The sequence below is a fragment of the Solea solea genome, chromosome 1 (genome assembly GCF_958295425.1).
Source record: "Solea solea chromosome 1, fSolSol10.1, whole genome shotgun sequence".
Lineage (NCBI taxonomy): Eukaryota > Metazoa > Chordata > Actinopteri > Pleuronectiformes > Soleidae > Solea > Solea solea.
The window spans coordinates 35877048-35893143 of NC_081134.1; the positions used below are offsets into that span (position 1 = coordinate 35877048).

Genomic DNA, 16096 nt, shown 5'->3' on the forward strand with positions numbered 1-16096 from the left:
TAAAGTTTACCTCTGTAACCTCCGGTTTAAAGGTGCAGCGCAACGGCTGAAGATAACAGAGGGAGTAAAAATAAATAACCAGACTCAACATTTCTGATCGTTAGGAGAACGCAACTCGTCTAAACTGTGAAGAGTTTCCTCCGCAGCTGCTTAAAAGTAGCTGTGTATAAATTGATTATAGTTTAAACCTTTCAGATTATTCAGATTACGTAAAGACAGAGATTCCGGTTAAAAGTCTGAAGTCAGTGACATATCAAAGTGATTAAGATGCTGTTATATTAAAGTAAAAACAAATAATAAACAAAATGCATAGTGTTTCTTTTAGGGCTCAGTTAACTACATATTCGGTCACTTTGGGTGTTTCTTTTTTTATAATTAAAGCAAGTTTTCAGCTTCTTAAATAATAAAAATGAATATTTTCTGCTTTCTTTGCAGATCAATTTTTGCTTTGTGGACAAAACGACCCATCATTTTGAGGTTTGTCAAACACAAATTAACATTCTCGGGCATTTTGCGGACCAAACACCACGACTCGCTTAATCCAGAAAGTAATAAACAGGTTAAATGATGGTGAAAATGATATTTGCTCTAATATACTATACATATTTAATACAGGTTACACTATTGAAGTGGAGAAAAGGAGTAAAAAAGGCATCATAGTGTCTTTATTTGAAAAGATGACATTGAACGTTTTATTGGATGTCCAAGTGAGCCGAGGTGTTCGACTGCAGATGTACGTGTGAAAGCAAAGCTGCTTTCAGACATGCACAAGTTTTTTACCCCACATTGTCCTCATGGGACACAAATATCCACAAAAGTTATTCCGGACACTTTAATGGAAGTTTCATGGAAGTTTCAGCATAATGTCCGAGTTCTCACACGGGCGGGGAAAACAAAAATTCACAGTGAGCAAACGGGCGAGGTGCCACTCCTGCTCACCTGTGTGTTTAAGACAATCTCCTACTACATTTGACATTATGTGAACAGCCCAGTCATTCAACTGTAGAGGTTTGTACACTGTCGTGACTCTTCCTTTAATAAACAGTGCTCTGGCAGCAGTTTGATCCCACGGCGCTAAAGTGCTTTGCTCAAGGGCAGCCACACTCTCCAGGTTTGACGACAGAGCAGGTGTCTGCTCAGGTCGCTCTCCCTCGCCCCCTCAGCCAACCCAGCAGAAACCCTTGGTTGTGGTCAGCTGAGTGGGTTAGTCATGCTCAGTGGCCTGGAGATCCTCCTGCCACTGTTTATCTCACTTTACAAACTGCTTTTGTAACCTCTCCACTTCAGATTTCACTTTTCTGTTTCTTTCACACCACAAGCTTTTCCGAGAGTTTGTGACGCCGCTATCCATGCCGGGTTAGGGGCGTCTCGTCCCCCCCCCCCGATCACTTTTCTGTTCGATTCGGGAGAGACGAGAGGAGGTTAAACAAACACAAACCTCGTTAAAACAAACGGAAAACTCCCACTCCCTTTTTTTTTCTCTGAGGTGCAGGAATGTGCTGCCATGCTTCAGATCCCATGCAGAATAAACTACAAGACAGGTAATGAATAGATGCCCACCCACCTAACCAGGAAATGAAGAAGAAAAAAAAAAGAATATATCCCTCACTCCCCAGACTGGTGATGGATGACTGAGTTTCCCACCGAGAGTTTTAACACACACACTTGTGATATAGCGGCTTTTTTACACTCCCCATTCATCTCTGTACAGTTGCGCACCACCGTTAAAGCCTATTACAGTCGACTTCTAGACTTGTGTATGTGCAATAGTGAATTTGACTTGCTTGTAGTGAAATATCTGATTAATTATATTAAAGTTTTACCTCCTAAGAGGCCGTTTCATTGCTACAACCTGTAAATTAAAGGCGAAGAAATCTTATTTTATGAACTGGGCCACTTACACATTGCAGTACGATCCTAAACAGTAAGAATATCCGTATATTTTGTACGTCTGGATTTGTGGCGCTTTGTACGTCGAGGCAAAAGTCACGACAAACCGCACACACTAATGATGCCGAACTCTCAGGGTTTTTAATGTAAGATCTAATGGAGGAGGATATGTTTTGATGGTAGTTTTAGTTTAGTTTTTCTTCTTCTCTCATGTGCCTCCAGCATGCTGTGATACTTTACAGCCCAGTAAACCAGTTTAAATATCCATTTAACCGCACTGGCATGTCATTCCTTTTTATTTTTTACTGTGTCACAGAAGGGACGAAGGTGAAGGGAAAGGCAACGGCAGAAAAAATATCAAACATTCACAAGGTGTTTTATGTTGTTTTGTCAACTGTAAGTTGTCTATATAGATTTTGAGTGGTCTTTTTTGAGGTTCCCAATCTTTTTGGCTTGTGTATTACTTTTTTTTTTTTTTTTTTTTGAGCTATTTACAAGAGATTCCTGAGGAGTTAAAAACGTACTGAAGGTCATTTCTCTGTTTGAATCAGTGCAAGTGACTAACGTGTCATTGGATGAAGTTCAGCCAGAGCTTTTCACTTTAGGAAAATGTCCCGACTGTCTGACCTTATTGTCACTGGACCGGCCCTGTGCCTTTTGATGTGGTTGCTGTGTTTGTTCACCAGCGCCAGCGGTCTGCTCTCTCCCATTCAACAATCTGCCACTCGCTAAATCCCTCACTCATGCCGCGTTGCAGCACTGGCATTGTTTGTGTTTGACGCCGGGAGGTGAGAAACATGCGGTCGCGTTCACACCTCTCTAGCTTCAATTCCAGCGACGAAAAGCTCATTGGGCGGGGACTTCTCACCTGCATTGAAATTGAAGTGGTGCTGAAATGACTTTGTAAACCTCCTCATTTTCAGTCATAGGACAAAAGAGAGGTTTTTTAAGATTTTAGAGGCTGTTCAGCTGCACAAAACAGCCTTTTTTTCTGTATAGTTGTCTATTTAAATGTAAGGGTTATACTTTAAAGAACAATGCTTCATACTGTTATATCCTAGATCAGGAGTGACTGAAGGGTCAGGGCTAATGGGGCTTTCACACTAGCCAATCTACCCAATCAGTAGGCGTGTCATTGTAAGCTGTAGACCAAAAGAAGGAAGGACAGTGTTCTGGTGAAAATAATAAAGGACATGAAGAACATGCAGTTGTCTCCAGAAGACATTTAAATATTTGGAAATGTGGGCGTGGCATTCGTTCCAGGTGAATTAACAGAAGGAAACGCTCGCAGAAGATCTGTTGTGATTACTTCTGCTCACACTGTACACCGAGCAGTGCCTGCGGTTGATGATGTAAGGTGGTGGAACTTTGGTTCTGCTTAACTGGTGTGGTTTTTGCTGAAAGCACCGAGGTTCTGAACGCGAACTGGGCCGACGCTCGCCGGTGTGAAACCACCAAAAGTACATTTCCTCAGCCTAGATTCTGTCTCTTAAGAAAGCTGAAGAAGAGCTGCATAGGCAAGCAGATGGTCAGCTGGGGGGGGCACGTTCCTCCACCAGGCAAGTCCCATTTTCAGCATCAGACTCCATGTGTTCCACTGGGAAAGAGAGGAAAACCGTGAGTGGAGCCAGGAATGCAGAGAGCCAAGTCTGAGTGCTCCTGCTCTGCGCTGTGCTCCCCCTCCCAGCCGAGGGACGGCGACCAGGAAGTGCAGCTCTTTTCTCTGAGGTGAATCTTGATTGAGAGCCGCCACAAAGGAGTTCACTTCTGTGGAGGGCAAATGTCCACAGTCATGACATGAGGCAGTGAGGGCCGGGCCTGCATGACTCACACCACAGGCGTGGAGGTCGAATTCCACGATGGCAGGACGGGTATAAACGGACACTGCTGTCCTGTCGGGACGCTGAGAAGTCGTCGTCTTCACAGATAACTGCAGAGAGACAAAAAACTGATTACATCACACACTTCTTAGACACAGCAGACGAGGACCGTTACCGCCACTCATGTGCGATCATTTGTGACATCACGACGAATGTGAAAATCCCGAGTTTGCAGTCCAACATGCGGCTCAGACATGAGGTGTGAAAATTAAATCCACCACTGTATGTAGCACATTGACTGAGGAAGGACACAGAAACATGTGGACGCCAAACCTTCAAGATGAAAATGATATCGTGCAGATTTTTTAGATATATATCTTTTTGTCAAATTAAATTAATGTAGTTTTAAGGGTTTTCCTCCCTATATTATAGACCGGTGATTATCCAAAGAAGAGAGGGCAGCCCATGGCGGAAGGGAATTGTGCTAGTAACCAGAGGGTTGCCAGTTCAAGGGTTGCATCCGGCATAACAAATCAAACATATGCAGATCATATGCAGCAGTGACGACCCCTAGAGAAGGAAAAATACTACTTATCATCATAATAATAATAATCCAAAGAAGAGTACTTATTATATTTATTAAAGGTCTTGAATTAAATCTTTAAACCTGTCTCCCCAAGTTTCACTTTAGTCGTCAAATGGAAACAGCACATTTTTGATTCGATGTAAAACCAGTATGACATTTTAGTTTCCACTTCATTTGAATGCAAAACCACAAAAATCTCCTTTATCGAAGAGCAGATGCTCTCTGACTCAAATGTAATGCGAATATGACCATCAATTCAAAACTGAACATGTAAAGCGATGATTACGCGGCAGGAACAGACTCTACCTGAAACCATGATTCACTAACTGCTGGTGCATATAAACCTCTATCAGTCTCTTTCTATTATTCATGAAGTGAGAGTTTTGAACAGTAATGTCCCCTCTCGAGTTTGGAGAGTGAGAAAAAAAAAATGTTTAACAGGAAAGTCTCCACCAAACCAGAGAGAGAAGAAAAACTATGAATCACCACAAACGGGAACTACTGAATTTATAGCAAAACGGTCACTGACTGCAGGCCAGCAGCTTGATTGAAGAGCAGTTAATTCAGGATCTACATGAAAACATTCATGTTTTCCCAATGAGCAGCCATTTTATGAATGCAGTAAACAGAAGTGCGACCATAGTCCCGCTGTGATGTCGTGCTGCGGTGGTTTTACAATCCACTGACAGCAAGACACAACAGCTGAAACTGAAGAGAGGAAAACCATCAGCCTCAAGTCAAGTTCCTCTTGCCCTGACCACTCTACCAGCACCTTATATGGAAGGGACTCCATTCACAAATTTGCACTCTGTGAACCCAGTGGCACCTCTGATACTGAGACTGCAGCTCGCACAAACTCGAGATGTGTGAACCGCCACCGTTGTTTCTTGCGGGGGGGGGGGGGGGGGGTAAACCACAGCTCTGCAGGTATCGCACATGCACGGGCAAAAAAAATGTGTGTTTGAATCATTGATTTATTTAAAGAATTTTGCATGCAAACATGCGGCAGCTGCAACAACTGCATGCTGAATTTAAATATAGTGTAAACCAGTATGCACACGTATCTTTTATTACATGTGGTTCCACTGATCCGATTTCAAGAGTATAAAAACAGAACAGGCGTATTTAATCGTATTGGGGTCAGAAATATAGTTTGCAGTGACTCAGTTGCTCTCTATATATACACATATATATGTAAAGGTCAGTGAGGGTGGAGTGCGATACAAATAGAAAAGGCCCATTAGGCATTAATATGTCTGGCATCAGCAAATCTTCAATTAAAATAGCTGCTCAGACAGACAGTGGTTTAATCCCTTTATCTACAGAGGATCTGCTCCACTGCACCGACGTACACATACTGCATGTATCCTGTACGTTAGGCTGCATTCACACGACCAGCTCCATTGTTCCAGGTCCCATTCAAATCTGATTGATCGCAGGTCAGATTTGACACTTCACCATTCATAACTTCAAGTGTCAGCATGTGAACGGGAAGTGGAAGATGTATGACTTCTGTTTTTTATATTTTTATGTCGACGTAGTGTCTATTTTTTTTCTTTTGGGCGCCTCTGCTGCTTGTTTTATTTGTCATAAAATGTGTTTTAATGTAAAAGAGAGATCAATAAATAGATTATAAACAGTATGTTTTAGTAGTTATTGTGTTCGTCTGACTAAATCCCGATTTTTAAAATGCATGTTATAATCTAACGGAATCCTCCAAGTCAGACTAACATAGTGTGGGAATCTACATACTACACAACACAGTGAATTCAGTGCGGTATATTTTTTTTTGACTGAGGAAGAGACCGATTTTATGCTCTGTCAGCTTTGAGGATTGAGTACGTTCGTGGTGGGGAAGTGGCCAGCATTGTTGCCTCACAGGAAGAGGGTCACCAGTTTGGATCCTGGGCTTAACCAGAGACCTTTATGTGTGGAGTTTGCATGTTCTTCCTGCGTGTGCATGTGCATGTGTGTGTGTGTGTGTTTTCTCCAGGTTCTCCGCTTAATTGGTCGCTCTGTGAGAGTGAATGTTTGTTCGTTTGTTCGTTTCTGTTTGTCCTGCAATGGACTGGTGACCTGGTCCAGGGTGTGACCCCCACCTTTAGCCCTATGCCAGGTGCGATTGGCTTCAGTTCATCCTGCAACCCTCATGTGGAGGATAAAGAAGTAGAAAATGAATGAATGAATGAATGACTCAATGTCCGGCGTGGGCGCTAGAAAGGCTCGACATGCTAACAGCTAGTTGCAAGTTAGCTATCTTTTAACAGTGTTTCCTATTGTACTGTTTTCATTAAAAGTGTCTTGAGAGTGTTGTATTCTATTGTTGCAGCCGTGTAAAAAGGAAAACGTCTGTCGCTGATTGGGACAGACAAAGAAGTTTATCTATCTATATAATATAATATAATATAAGTATATATAAAGACAAATCTGACTGTAAAATTGGGTCCGATTTCTGTGTCCACACCAACCCAAAAACCTTCAGCCTAGTTCTGTGTAAACGTAGACGGAGTGTATGTGTGTGCATGTACAACTGTAACTGCATCTTATCTCCCCATCATGCAATATAATACCGCCTGCCCTCGCTACTATCCTCATTTATCTTTTTGTTTCTCCCCCTACAGATCTTCCCTCCGCTCCCTCCTTGCAGAGAGTCTGTGGATTAAAAAGTGTCCAGACATGCTGCAGGTGAGCCGTTAACCCTGCGTTCCCAGGCTTGGTGTGAAAAAATAATCAGGCAGCAGTGGGAGGTCCTCCGAGTGCCTGCAGCTTGGCAGCAGTGCAATCGAAAGTATGCCCTCTCGTGAGTCAAACATCATCACAGGCTGCTACTTGCTCCTGTCCAACTGATCTGCCTGCCCACACATGGGAAAGCACTTTCCAGGAAACACGCTCCACCGGTCTCTCCGTGGCCCCGTCAGGCACTTTTATTTCATTTAAACCCATCACTTTGTTTGGTTTAAAAGGGATTCTTAAAATAACATTGTGCACAGTAAAGCTCGGTAAAAGGCTATAAAGTTCCTACGTAAATTTAAACAGCGTTTTTTAATCAAAGACTTGGCCAATGACGACGAGGCCAGCGAAAGTGATCTTAATGCCGCCGCGGTGCACGCCACACTGCTAAAGGCGAGCCACAGTAAACAGAGCTGTCACAAACTCTACTGACTTCCACTGCTCCATATCAAAAGGCCGCGTTAGTGAGCCGGTCATTCCTGGCCTTGATAGACAGTCTGAGTGAATATCTTATGTACAGTGTCTATCAAACTTTATTTAAAGACTTTCCCAGACTTCATTAGACAAGGAAAACATTTCTTGCGGAATGTGCTTAATTGCTTTCTTGCCAGGATTGAGATGAGAACATTGATAATGTGTCTGTACATCGACTATGGAGCTATAGCTAAGAGTCAATTAGCTCAGCTTTGCATAAAGAGTGGAAAGGAGAAGCTTAGGCCTCTTTCGCAATAAAATCGATTTTATTTACGTATTTTTATACTTTATTTAATTGCCCTGTATTGTTTTTTGTCACCCATAACCCAAAGCAAGTGAGACTAAAGTCCCATTCAGACGGGATTAGTTTCACACGAGGAGGTGAAGGTTAAGTAATTATTACCAGAGCGTCTCAGTGAGTTTTTAGTCCCGTCCGAATTTGCCATGTCAGTAAAGATTACCGGATGATGTCAGTAAAGATTACCGGCGACATTTACCTGGGGTAAAAAGGTCCAGAACAATTACCCCAGATAATACTAATCCCGTGCAAATAGACCAGCAGTAAATATCTGAGTTAATAGTCTGTCATCTTCTGTTTACAAGGAGTTTTGATGTTGATAGTGTGTCTGCACTTGTGATATCAAGAAGCAGCATAGTACGCATGTGGCGTCAGGAGGTGACGGCGGTACATAAATCTAGTGCCACTCGGTGTACAGGGGTTTGTGCATAGCCGGTGCCGTGTTGGGATCACCAGGCACACGATTGCAATTGAGGCAGTTTTACTGAGATTTCCTATCCCGTGTGAATTGGCCATTAATATTACAGATGATTACTCTGGTAAAATTGCATTACTCCACCTCCCCGTGTCAAACTAATCCCATCTGTATAAAGCTAAAGATCAGACAACACAACACAATGGAGCTCAGTGACAGTTTTGCGGTGGTTACAATTGTGTCATTGTGTTAATATGGTATTCTCAGGCCCCTATTTCAGTCAATCGGTTGTCTATGCGAATGAAGGCATAAAAATAACGAGAGCTGTCACACTTCCAAAGTTGTAAAAAGTAAGTTTCACCACTAACAATCACAGCTAATGACTGGGCTAACAGCCAGGAAATGAACTTACATTGCAGCTTCGCACCAGAAAAGACTCGAGGGAAGAATAATTAAGCAGCCGAAGAAGAAATTAGCCTCTACAGCCACGGTTCCCAACCTGAGGTCCAAGCCAGAGATCACATACCCGCAATCACACACTATATTGGATCATCAGAACTCCATATCACCCAAATTAAAACCCATTTTTGGTCCACCTTTAAATTTATAAGACGGACAAGTTAGCAGCGATACCTGATCACGTTCCTGTTGTCAGCATCTGTACAACAAAATATCACGTCTGAGAAACCAAAGATTCACCGTTATCAAAAAAGAAAACAAGGCAATATCTCCAGAGTTACCTTAGTTTAGATTTTTTTAAAGCTCAGGACAGATTTTTATCCATATACATTGTGAGAATAGGAACAAAAACCCAACAACTGCTGTTTATTTTTGCATACAAGTTTGTAATTATTGACTTTATTCATTTGGTGTGTGTGTGTGTGTGTGTGGACAGGGGTTGGGGTTGGGGGGGAGCTGGTTTGTCTTGGACAAACTTGGTGGCTTCAAAGAAACAAGGTTGGTTCTCGTGTTTCACGATTGCCAACCGCAGCCAAAGCCAATAAAAGTATATGTGCATTGCAGAGTCACTTGCCCCCGGAGTCACCTCTGTATCAGAAGTCATCCGCTTCCATGCTGTATTTGCTGATCTCTGATCTGTGTAGACACTGACTGATCTCCCGTATTTGTTGTTCTTTATTATATTTGTCCCAAACCTCCCTCTCTCTTTTCTTTCTCATCTCTGAACATGAATGAAAAAACTTGAAAACCTTCCAAAAAACAATGACTAACATCCAGTGACTCAGAACGCATTCGCCCGTATGTTTGTGTTTATATGAAGAATAGCAACAGCTGCGTCTCACACCTCGGCGTGAAGTGAGCCTCGTCGCGTAATCCACGCTGTGGCCTCCACATAAATCTCGACATGGTATTATTGGATTCCAGGGAAAACACTGTTGATGTCTGTGGAAAATGTGCAGTCAAACTCAGTACTGAAAGAGGGTTCAGGTTCGTTCAATCTATTTTATTCAGCGTTTTCACTGTGAGTCATTTAGGGGTTAGGGGAATCATAGAGTCTGCTTTGGGGCCTCCCCTGGTCACACTGCCTCTCACTTCTGCTAAGCAGAGTGTGCATTCACTCATTATCAGTACTCTCTACCGACCTCAATGACTTTAGGTCGTGATGATGGGAGAAAAGAGCACACCTGACTCTTATTTTGAGCTATGCAGCAAAGTGCATGCAAGACATGTACATTCAGACGGCGTATCCTTTAAAAGATGTATAAATATGACAGACCTCGATATCTTTAAAGCTTTAAGTTGTATTATTTTGTTGTTGTTTGGTCTTGAATGTGAGGAGTGCTTTCATTTTCTTGACGTGTCGGTTATCTGGAAAGAGGCTCTGTCAAGCGAAGCGATCAGACCTGACTCAGGGTTTGTGTGTATACAGCTGTAGCACAGAGGTGGGTGGGGACAAGAAGCATTTATCTCATCATAATATTGTTGAACGATTGGGTTTTTTGAGCAGCAGAATTCTTTGTCTTTTCAGTCGTACTCCAACCTGTCTGCAGTCGGCTCACTTTACTAGCACCATGTTGCAGTAGCTGTCGGTCTTGGCGGTCTTGAGTGTTCTAGCTCTACTCGGTTCTGCTCAGCCGGACTCAGTTTGGTAACAAGCACATCGTTTTCTTTACTCCGCTGCACGAAACTGCTGTCACGAACTGAATCATTAGAATCAGTTCATTAAAATAGATAAGTTTAGTATTTCCTGCATGACCGGAACTAAAATACGGCTGAACGGGTTGTGATTTGGCTCACAATCTTCGGCTTTCGGCAGTGCTGTCACTAAATACACCAAACTCCTCAATTAAATATTAAGATTTAAGACATTTCCTTGGTAAATGTTGGAGATTAACCCTTGTTTTCAGGATTATTAAGACTTTTTAACTGATTCGGCATTGTTCGGTTTGATTCTTGCGCAGGATGTCGTGCTCACGACGTCTGTTGACGTCGGGAACCTCACCAGAGCATGTACTAAAAAAAAGCCCCAGGTACTGTCACTAATGGAAAAGCAAAAAAAAAGTCACGCACAACACTTTTAAACCATAAACACCATAAGAGCCTGAAGCAGCGGGTCCATGGGTGTTTGCACTGAAAGTGATTCACTCCTCCTCCTCCTCCTCCTCCTCCTCCTCTGCTCTTTCCATGCCAACAGCAGGGAGCCGACAAGTGAATTACCTTAGCGTTTACACAGATGCTGACATTGATACGGGGCCATGAGAAAATAAAAAAGAGACGCCGTGATCAGGTTGCTGTCAGTCGATTATTTTCTTCACCTGTAATTCTCTGTGTTTGTGGCAGCGCGGGTTGTTAGGGGGCTAACGTGACGTCTTTGGGGGGTGAAAAAGATGGGACGTTCTGCCGCTCGTCTGTTTACCTGCTGGGTTTGTGTGAGTGGGTGTCACTGCTGCCCTTCGCCCTTCTCCTGGGAGTCTCCCTGTGTGTGGGTCAGTCAGTACGAGTGTGTGAATGTTGGTTAAGCAAACGGACATCATTCAAAGCTGCTTTCTGACACCACCTGTACAGAGGTCTCATTCACTTTTCGGGCGTTTAAAATCGGGGGAGTCTGGGATCACTGCTGAAGGCTTTACTGCATGAAGTTAAACTACAGATGCAGGCTTTAACGTTCTGCTTTGCAATAGGTCATAAATTGCCTGATAAAAGTTTCAGTTAATTTAATGTGGTGAACCACTATACTCTGCAGATAGAGGCCACGCTGTGCGTGTATTTGGCTTTGCCTCGGCCCACCGTGTCACTTCCACGAACTGTCGTTGTCACTTCTTTGCAGAATGTAGAACGTGTTCTTTATAGCTTGGTCTCAAAATAAAGAGGCCATTTCCTTTTTTTGCGTAAAATTGACTTACTTCTTTTATATTTTTACCCACTTCCCTTATTTTGGTGGGTGTCGGTGTATGAATATAATAAATTAAAGAAAGGTGTATGAAATATGCATCAACTGTGCACACAGCCCAATTTGTTGATGAATAATTTAGGGGACACTTGTAGGGGATGTGTCATGAGCTCCTCTGTGTCAATATTTAGATCTACAGCTTGATTTAGATGTTAAAAAAGAAAACACCTCAAACATCGCACCGCCTCCAATTCATATCCCCAAGACCCGCCCTCTTGTCCCGCCTCCTGTCTTCTCCTGCAGAATTTAAATAAGAATTAGAATAAGAATTAGAATTTAAAATATCAGACTCTTAAATCAGAATTATTAATGAGTGCTCCTTCGGAAGATTCAGTATCAGAATCGGTATTTATTGCCAAGTACACTGGAATTTGAATTTAAATAGAGTAAAATTTGAAAAAAAAGAAAAACCTAAGATATAGAAAATGTATACAGTAACACAAACATAATATTTTCACATAAGGTGCAGTGGGTTCAAAGGAATTATTATTATTATTATTTAGACTTATTATAATTAGTTTTGTGAGCTTCAAGTTGAACGACAATATCTTAAATTCACTGTTACTAAGCTGCAAGTGTGCAAGTGATAAACAAACAGGACAAAGTGATGCAGCTGTACATAAATACAAAAAAAAATAACAACAACTTTACATCCTTCTGTGAAGCATCAATAACGGCTCAGATAAAAATCTGAATTTGAACTCATGCCAAGTAGTTTTTAAATAGAATTTGCTTTGGCACGTCTGTCGATGACAACCATAGCAACAGAGACAGAGTGTAAGTGGTGGTAATAAGGCAGTTTTATTCATATTATTGTTATTATTATTCAAAAAGGTACATTCAAGGTGGTGTACGGAGACCATTTTGAAAGAAATTGTGGAAAAAATACAATGAGTTTTAAAACATTATAAAGGTAAACAAACAAATTCAGGCAAATTAAAGTTAAACTGCCAGCACTACTGTAAACAAATAAATACAAATCTAAAATGTGCTAGACACTTACAATACATGTTATTGTATTGCGTCGCTGCTTGTGATTTGAACCTTATCGACCTCACTGTGCACAATCCAGCTGTATCACAATGGGCTGTTTATAAATAAATGATCAAACTGATGCCGCTGAGCCAGAAATATCTTCTTCTTTACCTACATAACCAACATTGCGACTCTGCCACAGGTGTGTCGGCTTTGAGCTTCACGCAGCGATACGGGACAGGCACATTCCTCCAACCGCACCATTTATCAGACTGTATGCAACGCCACCTGGAGCCACAGACACACTATACAACATTCTTCACATAGGCAGCGGAGCGTCTTATGACTGCCTGTGAGATGTGTAGGTTTGACGGAGTTCCCCTTTAGGCTTCCTGTCACTGGTGGCGGAATAATTAGCAACATTTATTGTGACGCTGTGTGAATGAAAGGAATTTGTCACCTCACAACTGTCACTTTCAAGCAGCCCGGTCTGCAGCAGGCTGGAAAAGTGCTGGTGCACAGTGTGTCAGGATATGAGCTTGTGGTTGTAATTATCAGTGGCTGACTTCCTAATTATAACAACATGAGTGTGTGTGTGTGGCGGCAGCATAATCAGATAAACAGGTTTCTCAGGTGTTGTGCGCCTGACAAAGTAGGTACTCTCCAGTGATGTGGCAGTTGTACCGCTGGTGTTGCAGCTGTCTTATCGTCGTACTACTTGAATTCACCGACTCTGTTGACGTTGTAAAAAAGAAAGTGGACTTTGAGTTAAGAGCTGTACATTCCACTGAAAATAAGGACATATCCCAATCGTCATGCAGAAGCCCAGCGTCCGCCCACTCCTCCATTGACTCCCAGAGAAGCTGAGTTTCCATGGAAGTGACTTTTTTGCCGCATTTGTCCAATCAGCGTTGAGCTCACTGCAGTGAAAGAAAACCTACTGTGTGCCATCCCATAGAGAACAGTTGAAGCTGAGCTTCAAGTGGTTTTAATCCTACAGGAATACAAAAATCTGATGATCGGTCATCCGTTCTAAACGTTCTAATCGTGTTCTAGCACACAGTTTGTATTGTATTGTAAATACAACATAGTACTTATTTGGCGCCATGTTGTTTTAGAGCAATCATCACTGCCATACGTCCAGATTTAGGCTGGACAGTCCAGATTTTAAATACTCTGTCCGGTGTCTGGCACACGCTCAGTTGTCCTCCTTTTTGGAGTTGCACTATATCTGATATGTCATTGGTTAAAAACATAAACAAGGCTTCCATGTGTTCACCGGCAGCCGCTAACGTGACAGAAATGCCAAAAACATAAAACATCTTCTAATTCTGAATGGTCACAAGAGCACGGCTTTATCAGCAACAGATTTAAGTGGGTTTCACACTTTTATGTGATGTAAGTGCTCGAGGAGAAGGAGCCATTGAAAGACATGTTTCCACAGATAAACATTAAAGCAATGATGTTGTTTTTGTGAGAAGCTTGAACATGTATGAGAAGACACTCAACTATGCATTTACTTGATATGATGCGTCTTTATTTGTTTGTTTCATTTATTTTAAATTTGCACTGACTGCCTTTGCAAGACAAGCATGTAGTTGTCTTTTTACATGATCAAATACGGTTATATATAGTAAAGTAGTCATAGTATGCTTGTGTGGGTAGGTTCTGTTACAATCTGGTTTAGAAAGAGCTTAAAAAAAAAAAAGAAAACCACTTTCTGGGGCATGAGGCCGTGCGGGGTTTCCAGGTCACCCATGCAGACATGTCTCCAGTAATTTCACTACGACTTCTGATGCACTTCTCGTCTGAGTAGGCTGCTCTCAATCACACAGCATGAATTCCTCTGTCTGACAGTGTTGATAATAAAATAAGAAAAGCCCATGATTGACAATGAGGAGTCTTTAACTTTGTGGAGACACAGAAAAGCTGCTGCTGTCTCCGCCCGTTCAGTTGGTTAGTGATCTAACAAATTACAGCTAGAAAAGATCTCTAACCCTCTCACAGCACACAGAAACCACAGTTGGATCAAAGCTTGTAATTTCCAACGATAATAGCGCCTGTTGATGCGCCTGTTGTTCGGGAAGAGTATAGTTACTGGAGAAGTAGCATAGAATCATGTGCATCCACAAATGACAGTTCAGGCCCCAAAAAAGACAGAGTTCACAGAGTGCAACTCTACAAGGCCTCAAATTAATTCACTCTTTCTCCTTCTACTATCAAATGATCAGATGTGGCAGTGGAAAAAAAAAAAAAAAAGAGGGGGGACATTTGATGATTCAACACCGGGCAAATGACTTTGTACCCACTGATGACTGCGGGGCAGAATCGCCTCGCCTTGAACTCATGAAGTAGCGTTTATTATTCCGTCTGCATAAATCAATTATCGCCTGTGTTCGCAGTCGGACCGCGAGACAAAATGTCTTTTTTATATGCCACACCACATTCATAAGGGACGGCTGTGGGTGTGAGGATCATGTGCTGCGGTGTGGTCGACGGTGAATGGCCGGCTGTGTCGGCTCACAGAGGAGGGGACTCCGAGATGCCGTGTACACGCCGGGTCCTCTATGGGTCCACTGTGTCTCCGCTGTGCACACAAGTATGCATCTCATTACTGACTTCAGACTGAAATAACTTGACTGCTCAAGGTTCTGGGCTCAGCGCCCTGACCTGCACTGTCCACAAACTTGACCCGTTCAGCGCGTCACACCGTGAGCACGAGCCTCTGTTCCAGACGTTCAGTCATGAAGTGTTATACAATAAAATGACTCCACAAAGACACACAAATGCACCTCAAAGAGATGAAGAGGAACTATGAGGAGATGCAGGACAACTGCAGTATAAGGACACATAGAGAGGCTTCACAAAGTATTCAGACCCCTCTTGACTTTTGTTATATTTCAGCTTGATGCTAGTATTCTTTAAATATCCTAAATATCCTTTATTCAGTATTAGTTGAAGCATCTTTGACAGCAATTACAGCCTTGAGTCTTTTTGTATGTGATGCAACAATCTTTGCACACTTTTCTGACATTCTGCTTTGCAAATCCTCTCAAACTTGGTCCGGTTGGATGGGGACCTTCTGTGGACAGACAGACATCTTTAGCTTTATCCAGAGAATGTTTGATAGAGGTCAATTCAGGGCTCTGGCTGGACCACTCTGTCTTAGGATCCTTGTCGTGTTGGAAGGTGAACCTTCGGCCCAGTGTGAGGTCCAGACTGCTTTGGAGCAGGTCTTCATTGAGGACATCTCTGTACTTTGCTGCCGCTGAGAAACACGCCCCCCAAGCATGATGCTGCCTCCACCGTGCTTCACTGTTGGGATGGTGTTGGGCAGGTGATGAGCGGTGCCTGGTTTCCTCCACGCATAACATTTAGAATTGAGGCCAAACAGTTCAAATTCAAAGGTTTCTTCAGACCAGAGAATCGCGTTTGTCACAGACTGAGAGGCCTTCGTTTTTTTTTTTTGCAGACTTTCATGAGTTTTCTCTTCTATGAA

The 16096-nt window shown here is 42.5% G+C and overlaps 1 long non-coding RNA gene across 4 annotated transcripts in view; it reads left to right on the forward strand.

Annotated features, from left to right (window-relative positions):
• The window catches only part of LOC131467646 (uncharacterized), an 83992-nt gene that overhangs the window by 25593 nt on the left and 42303 nt on the right, over positions 1–16096 (forward strand). For all 4 annotated transcript variants that reach the window (XR_009241525.1, XR_009241524.1, XR_009241526.1 and 1 more), the window contains exons 4-5: positions 436–477; positions 6918–6981. This is a non-coding gene — a long non-coding RNA (uncharacterized LOC131467646). The remainder of the gene's footprint in view (positions 1–435; positions 478–6917; positions 6982–16096) is intronic.